This window comes from Zea mays, chromosome 9 (assembly GCF_902167145.1).
Source record: "Zea mays cultivar B73 chromosome 9, Zm-B73-REFERENCE-NAM-5.0, whole genome shotgun sequence".
Taxonomy (NCBI): Eukaryota; Viridiplantae; Streptophyta; class Magnoliopsida; order Poales; family Poaceae; genus Zea; species Zea mays.
This window is the reverse complement of record NC_050104.1, coordinates 123888621-123901108: the sequence shown is the minus strand read 5'-3', so window position 1 is coordinate 123901108 and position 12488 is coordinate 123888621.

Sequence of the window (12488 nt, the reverse complement as noted above, 5' to 3'; positions counted from 1 at the left end):
GCGGTTTAGTAGGAAGACCAGATCGGGACGAGCGCTGTCGGGTACCGTAATTAGGGGTACCCCCAATGCTCCTTAACCTAGCTGGAAAACATCCTCAAAACAGACCGTAAATACCGGTAAGCGCGGTTCAAAGTTGAAGCCTCAGGGACGCGATCTCGTCTCGCCCGAGCCCGGCCTCGGGCAAGAACAGTAGTACCAGACGGATTCACGCCTCGCCCGAGGGCCTCCTCAGGCAGTGGACGCAACCTCGGCTCGCCCGAAGCCAAGCTCATGCAAACTTTGTCGTGCAACGACCTCGGCCAAATCGCCTTACCAACCGACCGTATCGCATGCACATTTAATGCGGGGATCGCCTGACACCTTATCCTGACACGCGCGCCTCAGTCGGCAAGGTCGAAGTGACCGCAGTCACTTCGCCCCTTTACTGATCGTTCTGACAGGAAAACAACACTATTCACCCCGTTCCGACTACTGTGCCAACCACTAGGGTAAAACTAACGACAGTAAGTCACGACCTCCCCCGAGTTCAGCCTCGGGCACAACAGGGAGCTCCGCCTCGCCCGACCTCAGGCCTCGACCTCAGCCTCGGCCACGGGAGAAGGTCTCCGCCTCGCCCGACCCTAGGCCTCGGCCTCAGCCCCGGCCTCGGGAGAAGGTCTCCGCCTCGCCCGGCCTCAGCCTCGGCCTCAGCCTCGGCCTCGGGAGGAGTCACATCCTCGCCCGACCTCAGCCTCGGCAGGAGAAGTCTCCGTCTCGCCCGACCTTGGCCTTGGACCGACTACGCCACTGGGGATACATCATTACCCTACCCCTAGCTAGCTGCCTCAGGCTACGAAGGAACAAGACCGGTGTCCCATCTAGATTACTCCGGTAACAGGTAATGATGGTTCCCTGCGTGCGTCCATGACGTCGGCTGTTCTCAACTCTCTACGAAAGCATAGAAACGTCAGCAGGACCCCGGGCCGCAACGCCAGCTGCGCTTCTACAGGGCTCAAGTACTTCTTCACTGGCCACGTTAGCACGTAGCTACACCCCCATTGTACAGCTGGACCATCTCCTTGTATCTATAAAAGGGGATGTCCAGGGCCTTCCTGAGGGGAGGCAGAGTGGGAGAAACGCAGAGGAGGCTAACTCAGATAGCTCACCTCAGGGCCGGACCCTCTCCCTCTCTCTCTCGCGACGCTTGTAACCCCTACTACAAGCACCTCGGTACAAGATAATATAAGCCTCATCCTCCCTCTTGTGTTCCATCTTGCATCAACCCATCTGGGCAGGAACACGCAGCGACAAATTCACTGGTCGGTTGAGGGTCCTCGCGGGTCCGAAACGCCGACAGTTGGCGCGCCAGGTAGAGGCATGCTGTGTGTTGACAAATACTTTCCCGTTGAGTTCCAGATGGACAATCTTCAGCAGCCTCTTCAGCCCGGGACGGTGCTCCACTTCGGGAGTCTCGAGTTCATGTCCCCCGATGGCAGCTACGACATGGTACTCCTCCCCTCGCAGCACGACGACAACGACGGTCGTCGGCTAGCCCGGCGGCGGCGAACTCGACGACGACATCTCCTCGCGGCAGAAGAGGAACATCCGGGTTTGCCCCGCCACCCTCCTCGCCGGAGGAGGAGAAGACGGAGAAACCGTGGCTAGGCACGAGGCGGCACTTCGTCGGCTGTCGGACCAGAGCGAGTCGACGACGCCGGCACCCCTGTGGGGGACATGTCGGGTGTTGTCCTCGCACCTGAGACAACGACAGGTGTCGCTTCCCAGCAACGTGCCAACCCCAAGCAGACTGATGACGCCGGCACCCTTGCGAGGGACTTGTTGGACATTAGTCTCGCACCTGAGATAACGACGCACTCCGTCCCCGATGCGACTTCACCACTGTCCATCAACCGGGAGGTACCATCAGTTTTTCATCCTGTTCCCTTTATATTCAGCTTTGATCCACCAAGCGACCCCACTTCGGTGAGCGCTTTCGCAAGGGCATATCCTGACCTTTCAGGGTACCATATGTGGTCAACCTGGGACCGACTGACGGCCGTCTCAACCTACGGACCCGCGGGTTTCGAGGGAGAGGACGACCCCGACTTCAGTTGGGATTTCTCCGGACTCAGTGATCCCAGTGCCATGCGAGACTTCATGTCCGCATGTGACTACTGCCTCTCCGATTGCTCTGACGATGGCCACAACCTTGACGATGAGGGTTACGACCCAAGTCGCGAGTGTTTCCACATCGATCAGGGGGATCACGACGAAGACGACCGCCTCGGCATGCCAGAGAACGACGATGCCCCTGCGCCTGCGTCTCGCGTTGAGATCCCACGGGAGCTAGTTGTGGTCCGAGTCCCTGCGGGGGGTCAGGATACACAGCTCGAGCAACTCCACGAGATGCAGGCCAAGCTCGACGAAGAAACGGGGCGGCTTGTGCAGCTCCGACAAAACATCGACCAGGAGTGGGCATGCCATGCACTCGCCGGAGGAGCGCGTCATCAGGCCCGGGACGTCCAGCGCTGTATCATTGACGATGCCAGGGCAGGGCTGCCCCCAGCCTTCAGCGGGGCCGGCCAGAACCTAGCTGCAGCGGAGATGCTACTTCGAACAATGCCGGAGCCATCCACCACCGAGGGGCGACATATCCAGGGCGAACTCAAGGATCTCCTGGAAGATGCCGCAGTTCGATGAGCCGAAAGCTCTGCCTCCCAAAGGCGAGGCTGCCCCTCGGAGCATTGCGCAACGTCCTCCCAACGCATGCGGGAGGCCTCGGTCCACGCCGAGCGCACACGGGACGGGACGCCTGCAGCCCCGGACCGCCTCGGAAGCGAACAACTCTGCCGCAACCGTCGAGCCCGCCTCGAGGAAAGGGTGTGCCGAGGCTACCACCCCAGGCGCGGAGGACGCTACGACAGTGAAGAGGATCAGAGCCCCTCGCCCGAACCACCAAGTCCGCGAGTCTTTAGCCGGGCCATACGACGGGCGCCGTTCCCGGCCCGGTTCCGAGCCCCGACTACCATCACCAAGTACTCAGGGGAGACAAGGCCAGAGTTGTGGCTTGCGGATTACCGGCTGGCGTGCCAGTTGGGAGGGACGGACGACGACAACCACATCATCCGCAACCTCCCCCTTTTCCTCTCCGACGCTGTCCGGGCCTGGCTGGAGCATCTGCCTCCTGCGCAGATCTCCGACTGGGACGACCTGGTCAAGGCTTTCACTGTAAATTTCCAAGGTACGTACGTGCGCCCTAGGAACTCGTGGGATCTCCGAAGATGCCGCCAGCAGCCAGGGGAATCCCTGCGAGAGTACATCCGGCGGTTTTCCAAGCAGTGCACCGAGTTGCCCAACATCACCGACTCGGACATCATCAGGGCATTCCTCGTCGGCACCACTTGCCGGGACCTGGTGAGTAAACTGGGACGGAAGACTCCCACCAAGGCGAGCGAACTGATGGACATAACCACCAAGTTCGCCTCTGGTCAAGAGGCGGTTGAATCCATCTTCTGGAAGGACAAGCAGTCTCAGGGAAGACAGAAGGAAGACGTCCCCGAGGCGTCCGTCCAGCGTGGCACGAAGAAGAAGTCTAGGAAGAAGGCGCAAGCAAAATGCGACGCCGTTGACGCGGATCTCGTCGCTGCTGCCGAGCACAGGAATCCTCAGAAGCCTCCCGGAGGGGCCAACATGTTCGACAAGATGCTCAAGGAGTCGTGCCCCTATCACAGGGGTCCCGTCAAGCACACCCTTGAAGAGTGCGACATGCTTCGGCGTTACTTCAACAAGGCCGGACCCTCGGCAGAAGGTGGCAAGGACCAAGGCAACAACAAGAAGGGGGCGACAAGGAAGAGGAGTTCCCAGAGGTCCACAACTGCTACATGATCTACGGCGGGCAGGTGGCGAATGCCTCGGCTCGGCACCGCAAGCAGGAGCGCCGAGAGGTCTGCTCGGTGAAGGTAGCAGCGTCGGTCTACCTAGACTGGTCCGACAAGCCCATCACCTTCGACCAACGCGACCACCTCGACCGCGTACCGAGCCCAGGAAGGTACCCGCTCGTCGTCGACCCTGTCATCGGCAACACTAGGCTCACCAAGGTCCTCATGGACGGAGGCAGCAACCTCAACATCATCTACGCCGAGACCCTAGGGCTCTTGGGGGTCGATCTGTCCACGATCCGGGCCGGTGCAGCACCCTTTCACGGGATTGTCCCCGGGAAGCGCGTCCTGCCCCTTGGGCAACTTGATTTGCCCGTCTGCTTCGAAACTCCCTCCAACTTCCAAAAGGAAACCCTCACTTTCGAGGTGGTCGGGTTCCGAGGGACCTATCACGCGGTGCTGGGAAGACCGTGCTACGCCAAGTTCATGGTCGTCCCCAACTACACGTATCTCAAGATGCCAGGCCCCAAGGGAACCATCACCGTCGGATCCACGTACTGCCACGCTTACGAGTGCGACGTGGAATGCGTGGAGTACGCTGAGGCCATCGCCGAGTCCGAGGCCCTCATCGCCGACCTAGACTGCCTCTCCAAGGAGGTGCCTGATGCGAAGCGCCACGCCGACAACTTCGAACCGGCCGAGGCGGTTAAGTCTGTCCCTCTCGACCCCAGCAACAAGGCCGGCAAGAAAGTCAGGATCGGCTCCGAGCTCGACCCCAAATAGGAAGCAGTGCTCGTCGACTTTCTCCGCGCAAACACCGAAATTTTTGTGTGGAGTCCCTCGGACATGCCCGACATACCGAGGGATGTCGCCGAGCACTCACTGGACATCCGAGCCGGTGCCCGACCCGTGAAGTAGCACCTGCGCCATTTTGATGAAGAAAAGCGCAGGGCCATAGGCGAGGAGGTCCACAAGCTAATGGCTGCAGGGTTCATCAAAGAGGTATTCCATCCAGAATGGTTAGCTAACCATGTGCTTGTAAAGAAAAAAGGTGGGAAATGGAGGATGTGCGTAGACTACACTGGGTTAAATAAAGCATGTCCAAAGGTTCCCTACCCTCTGCCTCACATCGATCAAATTGTGGACTCCACTACTGGGTGTGAAATCCTGTCTTTCCTCGATGCTATTCAGGCTATCACCAAATCAAGATGAAAGAATCTGACCAGCTCGCGACTTCTTTTATCACACCTTTTAGCATGTATTGTTATACTACTATGCCATTTGGCTTGAGGAATGCAGGTGCAACATACCAGAGGTGCATGAACCACGTGTTCGGAGAGCACATCGGCAGAACGGTCAAGGCTTACATCGATGACATCATTGTCAAAACAAGGAAAGCCTCCGACCTCCTCTCTAATCTTGAGATAACATTCAGGTGTCTAAGAGCGATGGGCGTAAAACTCAATCCCGAGAAGTGTGTCTTCGGAGTCCCCCGAGGCATGCTCCTAGGGTTCATCGTCTCCGAATGGGGCATCGAGGCCAACCCGGAGAAAATTGCGGCCATCACCAACATGGGACCTATCAAAGATTTAAAAGGAGTACAAAGGGTTATAGGATGCCTTGCGGCTCTGAGCCGCTTCATCTCGCGCCTTGGCGAGAAAGGATTGCCCTTGTACCGCCTCTTAAGGAAGGCCGAGCGCTTCACTTGGACCCCCGAGGCCGAAGAAGCCCTCGGAAACTTAAAGGCACTCCTTACTAATGTGCCCATCTTGGTGCCCCCTGCTGCGGGAGAAGCCCTCTTGATTTACGTAGCCGCAACCACTCAGGTGGTCAGCGCCGCAGTCGTAGTCGAGAGACGAGAAGAAGGGCATGCACTGCTCATCCAGAGGCCGGTCTACTTCATCAGCGAGGTGCTATCCGAGACTAAGATCCGCTACCCACAAATCCAGAAGCTACTGTACGCAGTAATTCTAACACGGTGAAAGCTGCGACACTACTTCGAGTCTCATCCGGTGACTGTGGTGTCATCCTTCCCCCTGGGAGAGATCATCCAGTGCCGAGAGGCCTCGGGTAGGATAACAAAATGGGCAGTGGAACTCATGGGCGAAACACTTTCATTCGCTCCTCGGAAGGCCATAAAATCTCAAGTCTTGGCAGACTTCCTGGCTGAATGGGTCGACACCCAATTGCCGACAGCTCCAATCCAGGCCGAACTTTGGACCATGTACTTCGATGGGTCGCTTATGAAAACTGGAGCAGGTGCTGGCTTGCTCTTCATCTCACCCCTCGGGAAACATGTGTGCTACGTGATACGCCTCCATTTTCCGGCGTCAAACAACGTGGCCGAGTACGAGGCTTTGGTTAATGGGTTGCACATCACCGTCGAGCTAGGGGTTCGGCGCCTCGACGCTCGTGGCGACTCGCAGCTCGTTATTGACCAAGTCATGAAGAACTCCCACTGCCGCGATCGAAAAATGGAGGCCTACTGCGACGAAGTTCGACGCTTGGAAGATAAGTTCTACGGGCTGGAACTCAACCATGTTGCTCGACGGTACAACGAGACTGCAGATGAGCTGGCTAAAATAGCCTCGGGGCGGACGACGGTTCCCCTGAACGTCTTCTCCAGGGACATATATCAACCATCCGTCAAACTCGACGACGCGCCCGAACCCGAGGGGACATCAGCCCAGCCCGAGGTACCCTCGGCCGCCGAGGGTGAGGCCCTGCGCGTCGAGAGAGAGCAGCATGGGGTTACGCCAAACCTGAACTGGCAGACCCCGTACCTGGAATATCTCCTCCGAGGAGAGCTATCCCTCGACAAGGCCGAAGCTCGGCGACTGGCTCGGCGCGCCAAGTCATTCGTTTTACTGGGTGATGAAAAAGAGTTGTACCACCGCAGCCCCTCAGACATTCTCCAACGATGCATATCCGTCGCCCAAGGACAAGAGCTGTTACAAAAAATACACTCGGGGGCTTGCGGTCACCATGCAACACCTTGGGCCCTCGTGGGAAACGCTTTCCGACAAGGTTTCTACTGGCCGACCGCGGTGGCCGACGCCACTAGAATTGTACGTACGGTCCTACCGAGGGTGTCAATTCTACGCGAGACAGACGCACCTGCCCGCTCAGACCCTGCAGACAATACCTATCACTTGGTCGTTTGCCGTATGGGGTCTAGACCTCGTCGATCCCTTGCAGAAGGCACCCGGGGGCTTCACGCACCTGCTGGTCGCCATCGACAAATTCTCCAAGTGGATCGAAGTCTGACCTTTAACCAGCATCGGGTCCGAGCAGGCGGTGGCGTTCTTCACAAATATCATCCATCGCTTTGGGGTCCCAAACTCCATCATCACTGACAATGGCACGCAATTCACTGGGAAAAAGTTCCTGGACTTTTGCGAAGGCCACCACATCCGTGTGGACTGGGCCGCCGTGGCTCACCCGATGACAAATGGGCAGGTGGAGCGCGCCAATGGCATAATTTTGCAGGGACTAAAACCGAGGATCTACAACGACCTCAACAAGTTTGGCAAGCGGTGGATAAAATAACTACCCTCGGTGGTTTGGAGTCTGAGAATGACGCCGAGCCGGGCCACGGGCTTCTCGCCGTTTTTCCTAGTCTATGGGGCCGAGGCCATTTTACCCACGGACTTGGAATATGGTTCCCCGAGGACAAAGGCATACGACGACCAAAACAACCAGACCAGCCGAGAAGATTCATTGGACCAGCTGGAAGAGGCTCGGGACGTAGTCTTACTACACTCGGCACGGTACCTGCAGTCTCTGCGACACTACCACGCCCGAAGGGTTCGGCCCCGAGGCTTCCAAGTTGGAGACTTGGTACTTCAGCTGCGATAAGACGCCCGAGGGTGCCACAAGCTTACTCCTCCCTGGGAAGGGCCGTTCATCATCGCCAAGATTTTGAAGCCAGGGACATACAAGCTGGCCAACGATCGAGGCGAAGTCTACAGCAACGCTTGGAACATCCAACAACTACGTCGCTTCTACCCTTAAAATGTTTCAAGTCGTTCATGTATATCGCTTTCTTTACATGTATAAATAAAGTCTAACCATCAAGGGAGGATCAACCTTGCCTCAGCAAAAACCGAACCTCCCTCGGGGGCTAGAAGGGGGCAACCCCCTCTGCGTCAAAATTTTCCTCGGAAAAGTTTTCCGCCAAAACGACTTTCGTGCTTTTCGACTATATCGATAACAGAATCCTAAAAACGACGAGAGGAACCTTAAACGGCAAGGCCGACCGAGCCGAGGGACTCCTACGCCTCTGGTATATGGATACCTCACTCATCACCTTTCGCAAAAAGTAACTCACGCTCGGATAAGTGATTCTGCTATCGACGAACAAGTCCTAACGCACGAAACAAGAGGAAAGAAAACACAGCTTTATACTCTGACACTAAAAATGTCTAGGCCTCAGCGGCCACAAGAAACATACGCATACTTAAAACAAATTGTTCCTACAGGCTCAGGTATCGGCAGGGGGAGGAGCGGCACCCTCGGTGTCGTTTCTACCCTCGGCAGAATCTGGCCCGGCCTCAGACGGCGACACGGGCGGAAGGATCTCCACCTCAAAGGAGGAAGCCAGCGCCGCGCTTGGGCCCTCGACAGCCGCGTCAAGCCTTTGGACCTCGGCTAAGGCGGCCTTCTCTTCGTCGGGTAAGCAGTACCCCTCGCTGACCCACTCCAGATCCACGTCGTAGTGGGAAGCGAGAACGGCGAAGGCCCGCCTAACACCGTGGTGCAGCGCCCCGCGGAGTTTGCTGCGCACATGGCCGCCCAAGGCCCGCAGGTGACTCTGGGGGGAGCTACCCGAGGGGACGTCGTCGAGGCCGAAGGCCCGGCAAAAGGCCGAGATAGCCTCGGACATGGCCACGCGGTCGGCCTCCTTCTGCTCAACCGCCTGGGCAAGCGCCTTGCAGTTCTTGACGGACTCGTTAAGAGCTGTCTCGAACCCCGCAGAATGTCAGACAATATTCTTCAGACACGAGGTGAAGAATGGAGACAAAAACAAAGTCATAAAGCGGACAAAACAGACCTTCGGCCCGGGCGCGCTGCTGTAAGGCCATAGCTTGGGTGTGCCTTTCGACTGCGTCGATAACGGAATCCTAAAGACGAGCGAGGGAGACCTTGAACGGCAAGGCCGACCGAGCCGAGGGACTCCTACGCCTCCGGGGTACAGATACCTCACTCATCACCTTCCGCGAAAGGTAGCTCACGCTCGAATAAGTGATGCTGCTACCGACGAACAAGTCCTGATGCTTGAAATAAGAGGAAAGAAGCACGACTTTATACCCAAATGTTCAGGCCTCAGCAGCCACAAAGAACAAACACACAAACTTAGGGTAACTATGGTATCTAGACTTAGACGTCGGCAGCGCCCTCGGTGGTTTTCCCGACCTGCGGCAGATGTCTTATTACTTGAAGCAGTTACATTTTGCCCTCAGGCAGATACCATTACAAACGGGACTCCAGCTCCATTCCCGCAGGAATGAACTACCTCCACACAAGAGGGGCTGCGAGATAACAAACTCCAAGCGGCTCGCCGGCGGCCACTTGAAAGGGAAATGTGCCCTTGGGCCATTTCTAAGTATTTTGGTGATTGAGTGCCAACGCAAGTGCTTTTGTGTTGATCTATGCAATGTGGTGGACAAAGTGCAAATCATGTCAAAAGGTATGTTTCTAGACTTAGTACATTATTTAATGGACTAATGTGTTGTGTCTAAGTGCTGGAAACAGGAAAAATCGAATTGGAAAGGAGATGACTTTGTTCGGCCAAAGTCTGCTCAGTCTGGGAGCACCGGACTGTCCGGTGGTGCACCGGACAGTGTCCGGTGCGCCAGGCTGGCTCGAACGAACTGGCCGCTCTCGGAAATTCACCGGTGACGTACGACTATAATTCACCGGACTGTCCGGTGTGCACCGGACTGTCCGGTGAGCCAACGGTCGGTCGGGCCAACGGTCGGCCGCGCGATCTGCGCGGGACACGTGGCCGAGCCAACGGCTAGAAGGGGGCACTGGACTGTCCGGTGTGCACCAGACATGTCTGGTGCGCCAACGGCTCTCTGGCTGCCAACGGTCGGCTGCGCTATTTAAGGAAAGAAATCGAGCACCGGACAGTGTCCGGTGTGCACCGGACTGTCCGGTGCGCCACGCGACAGAAGGCAATGATTGCCTTCCCAGATTGCTCTTAACGGCTCCTAGCTGCCTTGGGGCTATAAAAGGGACCCCTAGGCGCATGAAGGAGCACATCAAGCATTCCAAGAGCACTCTTGATCACTCACACTCCATTCTTGCGCACTTGTTCGACATTCTAGTGATTTGAGCTCCGTTCTAGTGTGCTAGTTTCTTGAGCTCAAGTCTGGGTCTTGTGTGTGCGTATTTGTTGTGATCTTTGTGTCTTGTGTGAGTTGCTAATCCCTCCCTTACTCCGCGCTTCTTTGTGAACATCTTTGTAAGGGCGAGAGACTCCAAGTTGTGGAGATTCCTCGCGAACGGGATTAAGAAAAGCAAAGCAAAACACCGTGGTATTCAAGTGGGTCTTTGGACCGCTTGAGAGGGGTTGATTGCAACCCTCGTCCGTTGGGACGCCACAACGTGGAGTAGGCAAGCGTTGGTCTTGGTCGAACCATGGGATAAACCACTGTGTCATCTCTGTGATTATTCTCTTGTGGTTATTGTGTTTTGCTAAGACTTCTCTCTAGCCACTTGGCGATTACTGTGCTAACGTTTAACCAAGTTTTGTGGCTTAAGTTTAAAGTTTTATAGGATCACCTATTCACCCCCCCCCTCTAGGTGCTCTCAATTGGTATCCGAGCCGTTCTCTTCAAGAAGGGACTAATCGTCCGAAGTGATGGATCCTAAGGGAAAGGGGTGTTGGAACTTGCTCTCAAACGCAAGGAGGCCAACAAGGGTGAATGGTGGTGACAACAGGGTTACGTGCTAGGAGGCAATAGCTCTGTTCATCCGGCCTCCCACGGGCACTGTACAGGGGTATTTATAGGTACCTGAGCGCCCAGCGCCTTGTGCTAAGGACGCATGTGCCCTCAGCTACCTAGGTTATCCCCAGAATATTCCCATAAAGTGGGGTTACAGACTGTAATTACAGGGGTGCCTTTACAGATCAGGCCCGTAACTCGCGGCGGCCACGCAGGGCCCGTTACAATGGGCCGGAACGCACGTGGGCCTCTGAGCCGGACGAGGCCGCACTGTGGGATGACTTCGTCGCCGGTCTTCGTCTGGTGCCGATCAAGCGAAGGGTGTCCCTGCCTGCTCTGTCCCTGTCTGACCAGCGGTTATCAGCGAAGACTTCGAGCGAGGGGTGGCGCCTTTGCCTTCGCCCCAACATTTGCCCTCCGAGGGACCAGTTCGACAAAGTCACCTGGTGCCGAAGACGTCGCTAGATGGCGAAGACGCTGCCCTCGTTCGAAGTGGTTCCGCGGGGGTTTTTGATGTGACCGTTGATGGACGGCGTACTGTTGGATTGCGGGTTTCCCGAAGCACCACGCCCTGTCGGATTGCGGGTTTCCCAAAGAGTCGCGCCCTGCCTATAAAAGGGGGCGGGGGTCGGCGCTTTTTGAACTTTGCCTTCCGCGCTCCGTGAAAACCCTAGCCGCCCGCCGTCTTGCTGCTCGTCTGCCCGCCGTGCTCTTGTTCGCCGGAGATCTGGCTCGAGTGAAGCAGACCGCCCGCCGCCGCCGACGGTACGTAGCGATGCCGTCCTCTTCTTCTTCCGCTGCCGCTACGCCGCCGGCCGCCGCCTCGTCTGAGGAGACGCTGAGTAGTTTGATGGTGGAGGAGTAGCGCGCCGGCGTGTCGCGGATGACTTTGGCGTGTCGCGGATGACGTCAGCCCGCGTTCAAGATATGCAGTGGTTGGGTTACTTTGGCGGCGGAGTCGCTCGTGCTCCGGGGACGGAGGAAGTCCCCGAGCCGGAGGGTGAGTTGGTCGTTTTCGAGGCGTTCTTCGCCGCCGGTCTCCGCTTGCCTGCGCACCGGTTTGTTGGCGAAGTCCTGCGTAGGTTCAACGTTCAAATACATCAGCTGACATCGAATGCCGTGGTGGCGCTGTCGAAGTATGTCTGGGCGACGACTTCGTACGGCGGACAGCCATCGGTTGAAGTTTTTGCGAAGTATTATTGTTTGCACTGGCAGAAGAGGATGATTGGGGACGAAGTTGCTCAGTTTGGGTCATGCACATTCACGCCGAAGACCGGCAAGACCACAATGCAAGTAGTGGAGTTGGTTCCATGCGCCCGCAACAAGTGGGGCAACTGGAATGAATTTTGGTTTTACGTTGCTGAGGGTACCGTCGAAGGCCATGAGGGACTCCCCGTGTCCGAGATGTGCTCTCATTATTACTCAGCGTATCCGCCCTTTGAGGTGGCAGAGGAGGATGCGGACGAAGGGGCCCTTCGCTGCGCCGCCGGTCAGAGCAGTGGGCGTGATTTAGTTGAAGAGTTCGTGGCGTACGGGGTGTGGCCCTTGGCGCATGGCTGGGCGTTGGGCGAAGTGTGCCCTCGCCAGATGCCTTTTCACGGAGGAAGGGTGGTGCGAAGTCCGGCCTTCGCACTGAATCTGCGGAACCGCGACCCGGCCGCCTTTGTGCGTGATGCGG